This window comes from Sciurus vulgaris (genome assembly GCF_902686455.1).
Source record: "Sciurus vulgaris genome assembly, chromosome: 5".
Lineage (NCBI taxonomy): Eukaryota > Metazoa > Chordata > Mammalia > Rodentia > Sciuridae > Sciurus > Sciurus vulgaris.
In genome coordinates, this window is record NC_136465.1 from 173,872,098 (window position 1) to 173,882,396 (window position 10,299).

The 10,299-nt window shown below is 48.2% G+C and overlaps 1 long non-coding RNA gene across 1 annotated transcript; it reads right to left on the bottom strand.

Annotated features, from left to right (window-relative positions):
* Positions 1-613: 613 nt before the first annotated feature.
* On the bottom strand, positions 614-5,623 carry LOC306661700. The gene is made up of 4 exons (XR_013763940.1): positions 5,504-5,623; positions 4,447-4,486; positions 1,840-1,992; positions 614-800 (listed from the first exon to the last, which is right to left on the bottom strand). It is a non-coding gene; the product is annotated as an uncharacterized lncRNA (long non-coding RNA).
* Positions 5,624-10,299: the final 4,676 nt, after the last annotated feature.

A 10,299-nucleotide genomic window follows, 5' to 3' on the forward strand; every position in this document is an offset into this window, starting at 1 on the left:
ATGGTTTCTTTGCTGCTTTGGGGGTTGAAGCAAGAGGATGACTTGATGAATGTTAGCCTGGACAGTTTGACAAGATCATCTCAAAATAATTTTTTTATTGTTTGCTCTATTTAGTCATACATGACAGCAGAATGCATTTTTTTTTTTTTCCCCCGGTGCTGGGGATTGAACCCAGGGCCTTGTGCTTGCGAGGCGAGCACTTTACCAACTGAGCTATCTCCCCAGCCCAGCAGAATGCATTTTGATTCGTTGCACACAAATGGAGTACAACTGGTGGTACACCATGTAGTCACACCATTGGTGCAATCATACACATGCAGAGGGTTGATGTCTGTCTCCATCCACCATCTTTCCCACCCCTCAAAATAAAAATTTTAAAGAGGGCGGGGGAGGAGGCTCAGTGGTAGAGCCTTGCCTAGCATGCAGGGGGTGGGGCTGGGTTTAGTCCCCAGTAGGCAGACAAGAAGGAAAGGAAGGAAGGACAAGGCTCTCTGGAATCCTTTGCTCTAGAATGTCCACTCTAAATCATCGAGGAAGGAGACAGGCTGGACTCAGCCATGAGCCTCCACTTGGCAGCATTAATTCAAAAAGGACTCTTTAGGAAACGAAGGCTGCGGCAGCACGATAGCCATCTGGTAGCTAATACAGCGAGAGTTTTTTCCCAACAGCTACATGTGAGTAGGGATGCATGGGTTGTAAACGGGAAGCAGCTCATGGCTCTGGTCGCTTCCTCCCCATCATCAGGCACATCTGACAAATGCGGCTCTTAATCTGTAGGTTGCCCAGTCACTGCTGCCCTCCTGCAAGGGAGCACCAGGGTTGACTTACAAAGCTGGAATCCTGAGTGTATTTGTAAAGCGTAAACATTACTTGGCAAAGTTTCTAACCGCGATTCAGGTCAACGAGACACTTTTGCAGCCCATATGAGGCTCCAGTTTGCAACATTCTTAAAAAGAAGATTTTAGGAAATGGAGGCCAGGGCAAGCCACAACGTGAGTGCTTCCAACAAGCTAGTCTTCCTCACCTGGTGTATGTGCGCACAGTGGTGTAAGCCTGTCTGCCTTCACCTTCTCCCCAGTCGACAATACAGCTGCTACTCTTTTTTAAACCTGCACTCAGCATGCTTTTGTGCAAACAGAAGAAAATTCTGCTCAGTCTTCACAGCTCAGCTCAGGTGGAAGCTCCTCCGGCACGTCTCCTCTGATCCTAACGTTCACTGTGCACTGTAGTAATGACCGCATTATAGGCACATACTCCATGCCAGTCCGCTGTATTTTGCTTTTAAAAACCCACCTACTCCTCACAGCATGCCTATGAGGTAGGTACTGCTACCATCCCCACCTTACGTAAGACGAGGTGATTGCCCGAGATCACACTAGAGGGAAGCTAGCATCATAATTGTGTTTATTTTTTTGTACTGGGGATTGAACCCAGGAGTGCTTTATCACTGAGCTACATCCTCAGTCCATTTTTTTTTTTTTTTTTTTTGGGGGGTGCTGGGGATTGAACCCAGGGCCTTGTGCTTACAAGGCAAGCACTTTACTGACTGAGCTATCTCCCCAGCCCCCTCAGTCCATTTTTGACATAAATTTTTGTAGTTGTAGACGGACACAATGCCTTTATTTATTTGTATGTGGTACTGAGGATGGAACCAGTGCTTCATACATGCTAGGCAAGCGTTCTGCCTCTGAGCCACAACCCCAGCCCCTCATCCATTTTATTTTTATTTTAAGATAAGCTCTTGCTAAATTGCTGAGGTTGGCTTCAAGCTCTCAATCCTCCTGCCGCAGCCTCCCAAAATGCTGGGATTACAGGCAGGTGCCACCACACTAGGCTTACCTTAGTCATTTAGTGCACTGTGGCACTAAATACTTGTGGGTGGATGGATGGATGCTGCCCCATAGGCATCATGTATGTGGCATTCTCTGAAGGGTGATCTTGACCACACAGGTGTTTGTTCAACTGCAATTCTATGCCTCAGACCTGCTGGCTCTAGACATGAACAGATCAGGGTTAGAGGGCTCACGTCTGGGGCAGGTGCCAGATATGTAAAAATAATAGCACTGTCATTTGATTTTGCTTGGAAAAGTCAGGGATAGCTTCCTGGCAGAGTCCAGTCTGAGCCTTTACGCTTCAAAGAAAGCGCATGCTCCGCCAGCAGGTGAGGACAGGAAGGAGAGCCCAGGCAGAGGCAGCCTGTGCAGAGGCACCAAGGGACTGAGCCTTTATCCAAAGATTGGCTGCCAGCTCTAAATAGCTCGTTTGCAGGGAACATAATATGCAGGGCCGTTGAGAGTGGCTAGAGGGGAAGACAGCATCTTGGTGCCCAGGACTTTGACTGGATAGGTGTTCAGGAACCAAAAGGAGATTTTATTTGTGTATTTACTGGTACTGGGGATTGAACCCAGGAGAGTGTCACTACTGAGCCAGATCTCCAGGTCTTTTTTATATTTTATTTAGAGAGAGATAGGGTCGCATGAGTTGCTTAGGGCCTTGCTAAGATACTGAGGCTGGCTTTGAACTTGCAATTCTCCTGCCTCAACCTCCCAAGCTGCTTATTTATTTATTTATTGACTGACACTGGGCATTGACCCCAAGAGCACCCTATCACTGAGCTGCACCCCCAGATCATTTTCTTTTTATTTATTTACTCTGGAGTTAGGGTTAGAACCCGGGGCCTCATGCATGCTAGGAAGTACTCTACCATTGAGCCACATCCACAGCCCTCCCAGACCTTTTTATTTTTTGAGAGAGGGCCTATGTTGCTGAGACTGGTCTCAAACCTGCAATCCTCCTGCCTCGGCCTCCCAAGCTGCTGGGATTACAGGCCTGTGCTACCACACCCAATAAAAAGTTTTACTGGGAGGTATAATTTAGGACCATGATATTCATCTCTTCTATGAGAACAATTCCATAATTTTTAGTTGATTTAGAGTTGTGCAGCCATCACCACAGTACAGTTTTAAAGATTTCAATCACCCCAAAAAGACCCCCTCTGCGCAGCAACCAGGAGCTGCTTCCTGTTTCAATCACATGCCTTCCCACTCACAGCAGAAAGAAAAGAAAAAAAAAAAAAAATATCAGAGTTCTCTTTTTAAAAAGTCCCTCCGAGCGTGGAGGTTGGTGGAGAGGGTTAAGAACAGGGGACGTGTCACTCTTTCCCTCCCTGCTCAGGTTTACCCAGCTCAGGGCCTTTCGATAAATACACCGTCAATCAACTGTGTGGCTGTCAGAAGGTCCACCAGATGCTTTTCAGAAGGACACCTAATTGGTCCAAGTGTGACAGAAATCGCATTAAGCAAGGCTCCACACCGTCGTTACAGGAAACCTGTGGTGTCTTTAGATCTGTCATCAGAGAACAGGCTCAGGGTCCACACTGGTGTCCTGCCTCCCTCCTGAGATCTCAGGACTATTAAGGGAGCCACTGCTTGAACCCCACAGCACCGCATGACTCAGGGGGGAGGCTGTTGGTGTCCCTGTGGGTTTACAAATGCTTATTTCCCTGTTCTGTGTAAGGCAATAAGTTATTTATTATTATTATTTTTTTTAATGCTTGTTAACTGGTTTTAAAGTGATCAGCTGCAGTGAGCAAAAGGCAGGGTGGGTTATCATGAGGATTAAAAAAAAAATTCAGGGCTAGGGCATAGCTCAGTTGTAGAATACTTCCCCAGCACCTGCAAGGCCTCGAGAGCAATCCCCTGCACTGCACAAAATGAGTCAATAAAAACAAATTAGGGCTGGGGATATAGCTCAGCTGGTACAGTGCCTGCCTTGCATGCACAAGGCCCTGGGTTCAATCCCCAACACTACAAAAAAATTAAAATAAAAAAATAAATTCAGAGCTGGACCTAGCGGAACACACCTGTGATCCCACCTACTCAGGAGGCTAGGAGGCTAAGGGAGGAGGATCCCTTGAGCCCAGGAGTTTGAAGCTAATCCCACCTCAAAAAAAAAAAAAAAAAAAAAAAAAAAATCAAAAGCACCAAGCACAAGATGTTCGAAAAATATTTGTTGATTCTGAACTGTATCAACAAGGTGAAAACTGGGTTTTCTTGGCACATCCAGAGCTGGTTTACCTAACTTTCCTGAGTTGCAATCTCCTCATTCTAAAAAGGATAAGAACTCCTCCTGCCTTTTAAATTTGTTTAGAGGCCACAGGGTAAGTCCCGCATCTAGCACACATCAGCCATCAGGGGGTCAGCTGGTTTCTCTTTCACAGTTCTGAGGACTGGGGTGCGGGGAGGGCATCTCCCGATATACTGTCAGTATTTATGGGGGTGCAGACTTCTGTGTGTAATAAAAACACCCTCCTACAAAATGTGCATTTGATAAGCACCTGCCAATCAGCTTTCTACATCCAGAAATGACATCACCAAATTAACTGTCATTATTTCATAAACAAACAATTCTGGTTCTTTTAACTGACACTTCAGAATCCCTACTTACTTTTCTCATGTTCCTTCGAATAATTTTCTAGGAGGTAGACCTGTCAATAGGAAGGACAAAAATTATTATTTATCACCAGTACTATGTTAATTAGAAAATCCAAAACACTCAGTTGGCATTTTCAGAATTAAATCAATCCTATCCAAATTTCCTCCCAGTTTTGATTCTGCCTAAAGAACAGGCAGAATCAGTTGGAGGAAGAAACATTCAAAAAATAATGAAAACTGCGTGGTGCTGTGTGTTGCTGGGATACGGTTGTTGGTAGCTGGAGATGGGTAGATCCAGCGAAGTATCCTAACTTAAACCAGGAACCAGGAGATCCGGGATGAATCTCGGTCTGGGAGCTTTATATCCTCCAAGGCAGTTGGTGCCCCAAGAACCATCTGACCCATTCATCAATCCAGGTCACTAGTCTCTGAACTAATAAACCCCTCGAGGACACAGTCTCTTCATCTGTAAAAAGTAGGCAAATAAAGGTCTCTGCCACCGCAAGTCAAAGGGCTTTCCAAGTGCAAAGCTCGACTTACAGACGACTTAGGAGGTGGCACCGAAGGCCTGTCTGCGGCGGAGGAGGCGGGCGCGCTCAAGATCAAACGCCTTCCAGGTTCTCAACAGCTAAAGCGCCCAGGCGCTCCGCTGTCTCGCCCGGGGACTGTCCGGCTCTCAAAGCCGGGCTCAAGGCACCCGCTCAGCCTAGCGCAGGGAGCCCAGGGCGAAACGTGCCGCGTTCGCACGCCAGCTCGGCCGCCGGCGGGGAAGGCTGGAACCGCGCCGGCCGCCCGGGCGCTTCTGCCGGCGGTTACCCTGCCGGCCAGCCGCCCGCACCCCTCCCCGCCTCCGCCCGCGCCGGGGCTGCAGCCCGCCGCGGACGGCGAGGCTCGCTCGGTGCCCATTGCTCCGGCCCAGCGCAGTCCCCGCGCCTCGGCGGGACAGAGACCCAGCAGGCTCCGCCGTCCGCCGCCCCGACCCCCGGGCCAGCCCAGGCGGCGACCCCTCCGCCCGCGCCCAGCCGGGGGTCCCCGGGTGTCGGCGCCCCCGCCTCCGCGGCGCCACTGACCCCGCAGGCTGGACCCGGCCGTCCAGCAGTCCCGGCGCACCCGCCCACGCTCCTGCCCGCTCCCGCCGGGCCCGCCGGGCAGGGGCTGCAGCCTTCCAGCCCGAGGGCGCCGGGCGGGCGCGCGGGGCGGGCCGCGGGAGCGCGGGCGGGGCGGCCGGCGGTTGGCGCTCGGGACCCGCGCGCCGCCGGGCCACGTGCCCCGGGCCGGGAGTTGGGCGGGGGAGGCGGGGCGGCGCGACCCCCTGCGCTCTGCCAGCCCATCTTGCAGAGCCGGCCCACTGAGGCCGCCGGGGCGCGGAGGCGGCAGGCGGCGGAGCCGGGAAGCGCCGCTCTCTTGCCTCCGGATGACATTGGGACGGCTGGCCGACCTGAGTTGACTGTTGTGCCCACCGGCCCCGAGCAGGCTGGCCACGCAGTGAATTGCTTGAACGATTAACTCCAACCCAATCCTTCCCTAACTCTCGATTTACTGGTACCTGGGATTGAACCCAGGGGCGCCGAAACACTGAGCCACATCCCCAGCCCTTTTTAAATATTTAGAGACGGGGTCTCGCTAAACTACTTAAAGCAGGTATTTGCTAAGTTGCTGAGACTGCCCTTGAACGTGCGATCCTCCTGCCTCAGCCTCCTAGTCGCTGGGATTGCAGGCGTGAGCCACCGTGCCCGTTTCCCTAACCCCTTACTCTCCACTTAACCACTCCCCAAGGGTCTAATAAAATAATGTAGGAAAGGCGAGAAGGAAGAGGGTGGTAGGGAAGGGACACAGTATGAAAATCCCTGATGCAAGAGAATTAATTTATCCAATTTTTATGTTTTAAAAACTGGTAGGTAGAGAATTGGCTGGGTAAGTTAAGGTGGAGCCCAGGTAGGGGGCCTTAGTGAGATCTGTTGGGATGATGGTGACCTAGATTTGAAAGGTGGCATTAGGGATGGAAAGAAGCGGAAATATTTGAAATAGATTTTGGAGAAGTAAAGAGATTCACTGATGGTTTCAACCCTGAGTATGCAGACTGAAAAGTCAAGAGGAAGTTCCCAAGTGGTTGGTAGTGCCATGTACAAAAATGGGGGAAACTACTAGAAAAAGAGGTGGGGGTGAGGGAATAAAGTGTTTCCTTTGCTCTATGAAGTTGCATCTAGACAATGGACGTGTGGGTGTAGAGCTCAGATAGCAAGAGGCCAAGGCTGGGGGCACTAAGTGGTGTTTACAGAGCTAAGAAACAAAGTCATCTCTAAAAATGAAAAGTAAAGGGAAAGAGGGCCCGGCTCTGGGCACCAGAAGAGAACTGGCCAGAGAGGAAGGAGAAGAGGGGCCTGAGAAAGGACAGTGTTTCAGGAAGAGGGAGTTATGCCAAGAGGCCCTGAGAGAAACACCCTGGCCTGACACAGCTTCTGACACAGAAGCTGTGTGAACTTGACCACAGGACTCTCCGTGGAGCAGGGAGACAGGCAGGGAGATTGTAGGTATGGGAAAGTCTCTCAAGGGGTTGTGGGGCAATACTGCACAATGACAGGGGACAGAGGAGGTAAGTTGAAGGGAATTATTTGTACAGAATGGGAGACATGGGCACATTTGTGTTGGTATTGGGAATGACTCAGTAGAGTGGGAGGTCAAAGATCCCAGAGGGAAGGTCAGTGACACAGGGAAGGTTCTGGAAAGAGGAGGGAATGAGATCTGTGTGTAGAGTGACCAGCCAACAAGTGTGACTTGGCTGCAGCCTGAGACCCAGGCCCAGGAGCTCCAGAGCAGGAGGAACCACCACGGTGGAGTGGCCACTGTTGCTTAGCAGCCTGCGTTTAATGTGTCTCAAGTGCATTCCTAACTAACAGTCGTTTCAACTGTGCTAACAGCTCCTGTCGCTGGGGCTGCCCTATGCTTCTCTCCCTCCCCTAAAGTTGGGTGCTTTCTAATCATAAATCTGGAAAGCTTGGATTTCTACTTTCTCGTAGCGCTGATGATATGTGATAAGACAAGGCAGAGAAGACGGATTCAGGGGCTCTTGTTCGATTCTAAAGGGACAGTGCCCCAAAATGCAGCATCTCCACCTTCAGTTCAGGGCTCTCCTCTGAGCTCCAGCATCTGCAGTCATCTCAGATAAGCAGAACCCTTCTGCAATTCTTTTTTTTTCTTGCGGTTCTGGAAATTGAACCCAGGGCCTCACACATGCTAGGCAAGCGCTCCACCACTGAGCCACAGCTCAGCCCTCAGCCCAAGCAGAACCCTTCATTCCTTCCGTTCAACCACCCAAACCCATTCGTTCCTCCTACTGTTGTTACCACTACAGAACATGGTGCCACCACCCACCCAGCCAAGGTTTACCTCAGACTCGCTCTGGATTCCTCCCGGTCCCAAACCTACCCCATACCACTAATTCTCAAAAACTTCTCAAATTCTTCCACTTTCTTGCATGCCCTCTGCCCTCCCTGGTTTAAACCATCATTTTTTTAAAAATATGTTTTTAGTTGTCAATGAACCTTTATTTTATGTATTTATTTTTATGCGGTGCTGAGAATCAAACCCAGTGCCTCACACATTCTAGGCAAGTGCTCTGCCACCGAGCCACAACCCCAGCCCCAAACCGTCTCTCTTTAATTGCCCTCAAGAAGAAGCCTGTGGTATTCTTTAGAAATCTTATTATCTAGAAAACTTAAAATCATATTATCCTATTGCTCATTGAGTACCTACTGTATTCTAGACTCTATTCTTGGTTCTGGAAATATAGTAGAGAATATGACTAAGTGCCTGTCCTAATGGCAATTACATTCTAGTGAAGGGAGATAGATAAGGAAACAAATGAACATTCAGACCAAAGCAGTGCTATGAAGGATTGTAAAATGGGTGGGGAGGGAACGACTAATTTAGAAGGTCCCTGAAAAGATGACTCTGAACTAAAATCTGAAAAATTAAGAGTCAGTCATAGAAAAACTCTGAGAAAAACTGTCTTAGCAAGTGCAAAGGCCCTGAGGCCAACTCAAGGTTGGTACTCAAGAAACAGGAAAAAGGGGAGAGTACATGGAAACAGCAAAAGAGGGAGAGGTTGGCACAAGAGGAAACTGGAGAGAAAACTGATACCAACTGTAATTCAGGACCTTGTGGAGAGTTTTTATGGCAAAGAGAAGTCATTAGGGGTTTTAAGCAAGAGAATGACCATGATCAGCTTTTTGATTTAAAAATATTACCAATGGCCAGGCATGGTGCTGCATTCCTGTAATCCCAGAGACTGGGGAGGCTGAGGCATCTTAAAGAGACCCTGCCTCAAATTAAAAATAAAAGGAGTAATAGAGCTCCTCTGGGTTCAATCCCCAGTACCAAAAATATTTAAAAAGCAACTTGTGTGAATTAAAAAAGGTGAGGGTTCAAGCAGTAGACCCATCGAAAGGCTGTTTCAGTAGGCAGGTGAACTGAATTAGGGTGGTAGTGATGGAAGGGTACAGGACATATTTTGGATATGAAAGAACCAACACTTATTGACAGCATGGGTACAAGAACAGGGCAGAAGTAGAAGTAGTCCACACATGTGCTGCATCTCCAATTAGGGAATATATTTTGCATATACTCAGCCTCCACTCATGACATTTAGATTCTCAATTATTTAATTGGGAAACAGCCTAATATAGGCTAGGAATTTAGACCAAATCCTAAATTCCAATCTTGTGTGATCTTGGAAAGTGTTCAAACCTGAAGAGCCACTGTTTCCTCTTCTTTAAAATGAGTCTGGCTGTCTTATGGATCTGAGATGATGTCTTTAAAACTCCACAACAGTGCCTACAACTCACGGTGTGTAGATGGGGAATCCAAGTGAGATGGGGCAGAGAGGTATTTATATTGGAGGTTTTACTATTTATTTTGGAAAAGCAATACAATGATTTCTATAGAAATATACACATAGAAAGTCCTAATACATATACATGTGCACACGCACATGCACACACAACAGGAACTAATAACTTGGCAAAGTTACAGGATATGAGGTCAATATATGAATATTAATTGTATTTCTGTACTAACAATGCATAACCTGAAAAAAGAAAGGTGAACAAGAACCCCAAGTCCAATAGTATCCAAAAGAATGAAATACTTAGAAATAAATTTAGCAAAATAAAAGGTTTATACACTGAAAACTAGAAAACGATGCTAAAAAATTAAAGATGTAAATAAATAAAAGGTTTTATTTATGAAATAGTGATGAGGGCGAATGTTGAGTATTTTGAGCGAGGTGGACATTTATAGCATTGGGCATAAGAGTATTAACGGTTCTGCCTGAATTGGAGATTAGTCCCCCTTCTAGGCATCCTGACTCAAGACACTTTATATTATCCTCCTCCTCCTCCTTTCCCCCAGTGCTGAGGATTGAGCTCAGAGGCACTCCACCACTGAGTTACATTCCCATCCCTTTTTATTTTGATATAAAGTCTCGCTCAATTGTCCAGGCACGCCTCCAATTTGCGATTTGCAATCCTCCTGCCTCAGCCTCCCCAGTAGCTAGGATTACAGTCGTGCGCTAGCACCTTAAATTTCTAACTAGGGAGAATGCAATGCTATTCGTGGCGCCTACAAATATCTGTCATAAATGCTCAATAATCAGCTAATGAAGAATACGACTGGGATGAGAGCACAGGTTATCTTAACGAGAAAAAATAAGTGCTAGCAGTCCCAGCACTGAGGTTTCCGCGTCGCTAGGGCGCCGCCCCACGTGCGCACACACGAGAACTACAAGTCCCACAACCGCACGCGGCTCTCCAGCTCCCCGAGTGAGGGGGGCGCGGAACCGGCTTTCCCTCTTTCCTGCAACGTGATT